Source organism: Topomyia yanbarensis, chromosome 3 (genome assembly GCF_030247195.1).
Source record: "Topomyia yanbarensis strain Yona2022 chromosome 3, ASM3024719v1, whole genome shotgun sequence".
Taxonomy (NCBI): Eukaryota; Metazoa; Arthropoda; class Insecta; order Diptera; family Culicidae; genus Topomyia; species Topomyia yanbarensis.
In genome coordinates this window covers 108479531-108486874 of record NC_080672.1, presented here as the reverse complement: position 1 = coordinate 108486874, position 7344 = coordinate 108479531, and the positions used below count along the sequence as shown (strand labels likewise).

Here is a 7344-nt window from a genome sequence, read left to right as displayed (position 1 = left end):
GCAATATAGAATCTGGTTCGTCGATGACAAACACGAAACAACCAAAGCCTAACTGATCTGTATAGATACATATTCACCCACGCTCCAGCTGTGATTTTTCGTATGTTTGATCGAAACAGACTGTGTTTGTGTGTACTCGGATATACTGACCAACTGACGACAACCAGTCTACAAAAATGGTTAATTAATTTGTAATATTTTTTGTTCGCCAACCAACTAACATTGGTGTTAATTTCATAAAAATGAAGTAATGCTTCTAGCGCAGTACAGCGTGTTCGTATGTACATGTATACATATATACCAGTGAATTTATTCAGATAAACAGAAATTGACGCGTCGACAAATTGAATGACAATTTGAATATTTTAATTAGAATACTTCTAATGTATCAACACAGGGGTTTCAGTATCGGTAGAAATATTTTTCGAGGTTTTAACCGGGATTAACCGTTATTGTACTAAACAAGATACCAAACTAGATTTTTGCGTTATCTTATCTAAAATATGCACTATAATGTTGTATCTAATTTCGAAGAAATTACAACTACTATAAATTACGAAAAAATAGATTTTATAAAAGAATTCTCAGTGTGTTGGTTGTTCGACGGGCGAGCGAACATGATTGGCCCTTTAAGTAATCGCCAATATGAAAAATGCTCATTTCGGGTTTTGTTGTTGTGTCGGGCGAACAGCGGTGACTTAAAAATTCCCGTTTCAGGATAAGTATAATATAATAAATATAAAGGATATTTTTACTATTTCCATAGTTAGGAAAGTGAAAGTTTTGTATATAACTCTAATCATTTATAATGTGTTCCGATCTAACATTGAGGGAACTGAAAATGCAACTCGAAACATTCCGTTTAAGAGACAACTTAGAAGTATGTTATATATTTGGCATATCTTTTTGAGGGAGAGATAACAAACTACTATTTCGCGTTTCATCATTATATTTGATACAAAGACGATAATTTTATTTCTGACAGATGATAGTGATGGATTTCACTTTTCCTGTCGTAATTCTCAGTAAGAAAAATGGGTACGTTGCACTAGGTTGGTCAAGGTGCTTTACGCTTGTTAGTCAGTGAATTGCTGACATCCAAGTGCTTGAGACGATCGCATTCACCGCCAGGGCGGGTTCAGCGATTGACTTCGTTGGTCCTGAGCCCGCCCTGCCAATTTCGACAAGTTGGATAAGGGAAAAAAATACGGTCCTGGGCTTCGTCCGAGCACCGCAATTATTGGAGTAATCTACAAACGTGTCACCAAACAAAGGCATTTCTAGAACAACCGTGCCCAGTGACTTCGAGAAATCTCCTACACTTTTCGAAGCTCCACTGCGGCATTCTGACCAGGGCTTTAACCGGCTATTCTATCTTCAAGATAGAAAGAAAACTTACCCTTTTATAAAGGTGAAACAGGAACGACCAGCGAAACAGGCTAGAACCGGTGAGTGCCACTGGAGTGGTGCGGATTGCCAAGGAACACTGTGATAATTTTAAACCTTAATAAAAACTTACTGTTAGGATGTAAGATCGAGAATATCAGCTTCTCATCTTACAGGTTTATTCCACAGTTTATAAAGAACAGTTGCGCAAAGACTGAAGCAAATCTACCTATTGAACACTCAAAACGTCTACCTACGACACGAAGAATAACAATGCTCGAATGCGTGGGGAGAATCGTTATTATGTGATTATAATTATGAAAAAAAATCAATGATTTAATTAATTTAAAACCACGAATATTTCGCTTAATGACAATTATTAAAAAATATATGTTCACTGATATTCAAATTTGGCATTATTTCAAACACCGGAACAGCTCTGGGTAATGTTAATAATCTTCCACCGACAGTGGAAATATGAAGGTATTTCTCATAGTTAAAATGCAGCTAAAATTTTGACAAATTTGTGTATGCATTCCACCTATACATATGTACTTATTCAAATTTATCTTACGCTGCAAATTCGATTGTTTTTTGTCACACCCCAATCAGACGACAAGCGGCAAAAATCAATGCATTTCGTTCTTAGTTGCGGATCAGTTGAGAATCGGAAAAAGCTTAAATTCTTTATACGATGTTATTTATCGTACTGATTTTTACAAAATAAAACTAAACACTTAATTTTAAATTTTTAAATGCGCAAAGTTAACTTCTAACTGAAGCGTTCGGGTGAAGTCATTTGAAATTTAACTAAAAATAAAAGGTTGCCAAAATTTAAAAAAGACCAATGATTGGTCCAATGTTGCCAATTCTCTTTACGCAACTCTACTATTAAAAACTCTGGTTTATTCGAAGTCCGACTAGTTGGTCGGTATATGTGTTGGTGTATCAATTTGACATTCGTCCAGTTTCAGCTCGGTGTACATTTGTACACTGAACCAAGTGATCTATTCGAAAGAATAGTTTATAAAATTACTGTATACACAACAGCTCTTCCCTTTCACAAAAGTAAACATATCAATCTTATTCGAAATGAACAATTATTTTGACAATTTTAATTCATAAAAAATAACATTACTGAAATATAAAATCATTATACTTTGCGACCTTAGCCATTCTAATCCTTTTCGATCGTCTTGGAACGTCGTCCTCAGACTCAACTAACGCATGTTTGCGCTTCTTTCTATTTATAATTCGTATTTCTTCTTCCGGATATCCCTTAAACGGTTCTTCGTCGCTGGTGCAAGAAATCCCAGCCGGAAGAGGCACATAAACGTTTGGTCGTACAGACTTATCTGCGTTGTCCTGACGAAGTTGCGTCCGGTGTGCCATGATTGTCGCGTTTCCAACTGCAACCTGGAACGTATTTTGAGAAAACTTTTTTAAGAATGTAGCCTTCATCCATCTAAACTGATTTTGGGGGTTATGATTTTTATACCAAACCATGTCTCCCGCCATCAGATTATCCCAGGGATCGTTTTTAATTTTGTCCTGTACCTTTGGTATAATTACTTCATTAGTAGGATTTGTAGGTGTTAGTAAATTATGTTTAAATTGTTTCTTTGGGTGTAGAAGGTCTAATAACATCTTTGGCAAATAAGAAAAAATCTTTTCTGATGGAAATTCCCCATCCTTCGTCAAACAGTTATTCCTATAATTAATTAAAAATAAACTTATCAGATTCTCCAAATTCATATTCACAAAACCAGGTTCCATTAGGAACTTTTTCAGCACTTCCTTCACCGTTCTAACCAATCTTTCCGCCTGCGCATTACTAGGAGGGTGATAGAGTGGGCTTTTAAGAACTTTTATGCCTTGCCGTTGCAGAAAATCGACAAAATTATGTGAATTGAATGGAGGACCTCCGTCTGAGACTAAAACATCCGGCAGTCCAAAACGAGCGAAAAATGCTACCAATTTATTTAACACTTTTGCACAATCAGTTCCATTCTTCATCCATTCCACCTCCACCCACTTAGAAAAACTATCTACTATTAATAAAAATGTGTGGTGGGTGAAATGGAAAAAATCTATATGAATTCTACTAAAAGGTTTAGTAGTCGGTATCCATTCAGATACAACTTTTTGTTTATGTACAATGGCCATACTGTTACAAACATCGCAACCCGCTACATATTTTTCGATATCAGAATTTATCCCAAACCAGAAAACCAAACGCCTAGCCAGTTGCTTCACTCTAACTATACCAGCATGATTGGCATGTAAAAGTTTAAGTATTTCTCCTTGCATTACATATGGTATAACTACTCTGTTTTGGTACAATAAGCATTCATCAACCAATTCCAAATTATGATGATTGGAAAACACGTTAATAAAGCGCTTGTCACGATTATTCGGCCAGCCATTTTGCATATAGAAAATAATTTGTTTGAGAAATTCATCATGCTTAGTCATTTCAGCTATCGCTTCCGAGTTTATTAGGATTTCCCTACCGAAATTAATGCTCTTAATCAATCCTTCATCCAATTCCTTAGGAACTGTTTCTTCCAGTGGGAATCTCGAACAAAAATCCGCATTTCCCATTTTGGATGAAGGTCGATACTGAATATCAAAATCATATATCGCTAATTCCAAAATATATCGCTGCAACCTTGTAACATATATCGGGTTTTTACCCTCTTTGCCAAAAATGCCAACTAGTGGTTTGTGATCCGTAAAAACGAGAAATTTTTTTCCATACAGAAATTTGTGGAATTTTTTTATAGTAGAAACTAAAGCCAATGCCTCCAAATGTAAAATAGGATAGTTTTTCTGTGATGAATTCAACGAAAATGACGTGAAACATATTGGTTTTTCTGTCCCGTCTACTAGCTGAGCAATTACCCCGCCTAGGCCAATGCCCGACGCATCAGACACAACCACTATTGGTTTATTTGGGTCATAAAATTCTAAAAACGTTGTATCCATTAAGGAATTTTTACTCTCAACAAAAGCCTTTTCGCAATTTGCGTCCCATATAAATTTTGCATCATTCTTTAACAGAATATACAAATGATATAATTTTGATGATAAATGCGGTATAAATTTATTATAAAAGTTAATTAGTCCTAAAAGGATTTCAGTTCCGTGACCTTCCTTGGCGCTTTGGCATCTCTAATAGTGGCAATGTTATCCTTGCATGGCAACAAACCTTTCTCGCTAATTATATGACCTAGATATGGTAACTCAGATACAAAAAAATTACATTTCTCCCAATTTACTTTAATATTAGCTGCTGATAATCTGGCCAAAACTAACTCCAGTTTCATTAAGCAATCTTTCAGATCTTTACCTGCAATAAGGACATCATCCGAATAACAAAAAACATTTTCAATCCCTTTCAAAACTTGATCCATTACTTGCTGGAAAATGGAGGCACTTGAAGATGCACCCTGTGGCAATCTATTATAAGTGTAGAGTCCTTTCAAGGTATTTATAACCATAAATTTCCTGGTTCTCTTCGACAAAGATAATTGTGTGTAAGCCCCTTCTAGGTCGAGGGCGCAAAAAACTTTACACCCTGCTAACCCAGCAAATAAATCCTGAGCAACAGGTAAGGGATAAGTATTTGGTATAAGAGATTTGTTTATGGACGCTTTACAATCAATCACCAGCCTAATGTCATTGTTTTTTTTTCATGACAACTATTACTGGTGACGCCCACTCACTTGTCTGAATGGGGGTTATAACTTTCTCAGCTTCTAATTTATCTAAATGTTCCAATACTTTTTCTCTTAAACGGTAAGGAATATTATAAGCTTTCTTGAAAACCGGAAATTCATCTTTCATTACTAATTCCGCCTCAAAACCGACAATAGGTGATGAAAAATCCTTAATAAACACACTTTTATATTTTTGTTTAATATTCGCAACAATTTCAGTGATACTAGAAAGATTCACATTGTTAATTAACTTCATATTCATGAAACTTTTCCTCCATTTTGAATAAAAAAAACATCTAACCATTCTCGTCCAAATAACGGAATAAAACTATTGCCACAATCTAAGATAAGTAGCTTTAAATTTGCTTCTCTACCATTGATTTTCACTGAAACACTGGCTTCACCTTCGGTTTTTAAATTATCCCCATTAACAACAAATAATTTCTTATAGCATTTTGTAAGTGGCTTAGTAAAATTGGAAAAATACTGACATTTGCCCATTACTGACACTGAAGACCCACTATCTATTTCCATTTGGACCATAATGTTTTCGATATAAACATTCACCAAAAAAGGGTTATTAATATTATTAATGGAGAAAATCTGCATGCATTCAATTTCACCTGTGTCGCGATCCTCATCACTGCCCGAATCCTCCGTCTGCATCTGGCTGAAAATATCCTGCAATCAGCTAACACTGCTTGGTCCTGGCTGTTGTTCATCATCCACGAAATGCACGGAACCTCTTTGCATGTTCTTCAACTTAAAACATCTTCGTTTAATGTGCCCTTTGACACCGCAGAAATCGCAGATCATGTTGGAGTAATCTGGACGTTTACGAATTTGATTCCCGCGCCCGTCGCCAGATCTGTCCCTATTCTCCGCAAAATAGGGAAATTTATTTTTATAAGCATAGCCCAATCGATCCTTGACACTGCCTCTACTTGATTGGTTGGGTGAATTATTTCGTCTCGCCGTTTCATATATATTACGCAGTTTATTTAAGTAAGGACCACCCTGTCCTGCGAAAGAACTCATAGACGCAATTTGCCCAGAATCCGAATCAACTCGTGTGTTCACAACCGCGTTCGTCATATTGGCTCCAAATTTCTTTGCATTGGTATCCGCCATCTCCTAAGTTGTTAAAAATCTTTCCGTTGCTTCTAATGTAATATTTCCTTCATTAATTAAATGTTTTCTTAAAACAGGATCTCGAACCCCAGAAATAATTCTGTCTATTATGGCCGAATCCTTAAAATTGCCGAATGAACAAAATTCCGCCTGCAGCTTTAAAGCTAAAACAAAATCCTCAATCGATTCATTTGGCAACTGAATACGATTATTGAATTTCAGACGTTGGATTAAGTCCGATTCTGTTTTGTCATATCTTGATTTTAATTTATTTATTATTTCCGCATAAGTTGCGGTAGTCAATTGTCCATTGGGAAAAAGTAATTTAAGCTCAGCATACACGGCAGGTCCAGATAAAGAAATAAAATGTGCTTTTCTGGAAACCTCCGGCACATTATTCACAACGAAAAAATAATCCAGTCTCTCGGACCAATCCGTAAAAGAGCAACCTTTACGGTAAGGTTCGATTGTAATGCTCATCTGAGCCATATCAAAAATATCTTTATAAAAGAAAATCTCGATGAAAAAATATACAAAATGGGCAAGAGATACGAAGCGATACGCAATAGTTTCACAAATATGTATATATAAATTAAGCGGCTTACCTTTCCTTCCTACTAAAGGAAACCCAAAAGGAAAAATCTACTCCAGCCTGTAAGCTGCAAAAATCGTGCCGTCCGCAGGCTGCTCAGCTAATTTAGCTGCTATCTTTATTGTTGGTACCGCCCTTTAGCGATTATCTTGTGGTTGAACACTCGAACTCACGCCTAAATTGAATAGAGGAAACACTCTTATTAATTGGTTAAAACAATGATTCTTTTGTGTAGCCGCTAAAGACAACGGTGTATTGTACTAATTGTATTAGAAGGGATTTTTATAAAATATTTCAATACGTATTGAATTTCACCTCTTTTCTTTTTTTTTTTTAGATATATTAAATTATTTGCACTTTTTTTACATTAGCACCACCCTATCGCGATCACTGTGTAATAAAACTTAACAATGGTGTGCGCCCGCCACGCGGACCCTATTGGCCAATTTTATCTACCACTTACGGTATTCGTTCAATGCAGTAAACCAAGAAACTATTAGCAGTAACCTGGAT

At 35.9% G+C, this 7344-nt stretch overlaps 1 long non-coding RNA gene across 1 annotated transcript; it reads right to left on the bottom strand.

The window, feature by feature from the left end:
• Positions 1–2295: 2295 nt before the first annotated feature.
• Positions 2296–7104, bottom strand: LOC131690202 (uncharacterized). Its single transcript, XR_009305530.1, has 3 exons — positions 6845–7104; positions 5732–5982; positions 2296–2802 (listed from the first exon to the last, which is right to left on the bottom strand). It is a non-coding gene; the product is annotated as an uncharacterized LOC131690202 (long non-coding RNA).
• Positions 7105–7344: the final 240 nt, after the last annotated feature.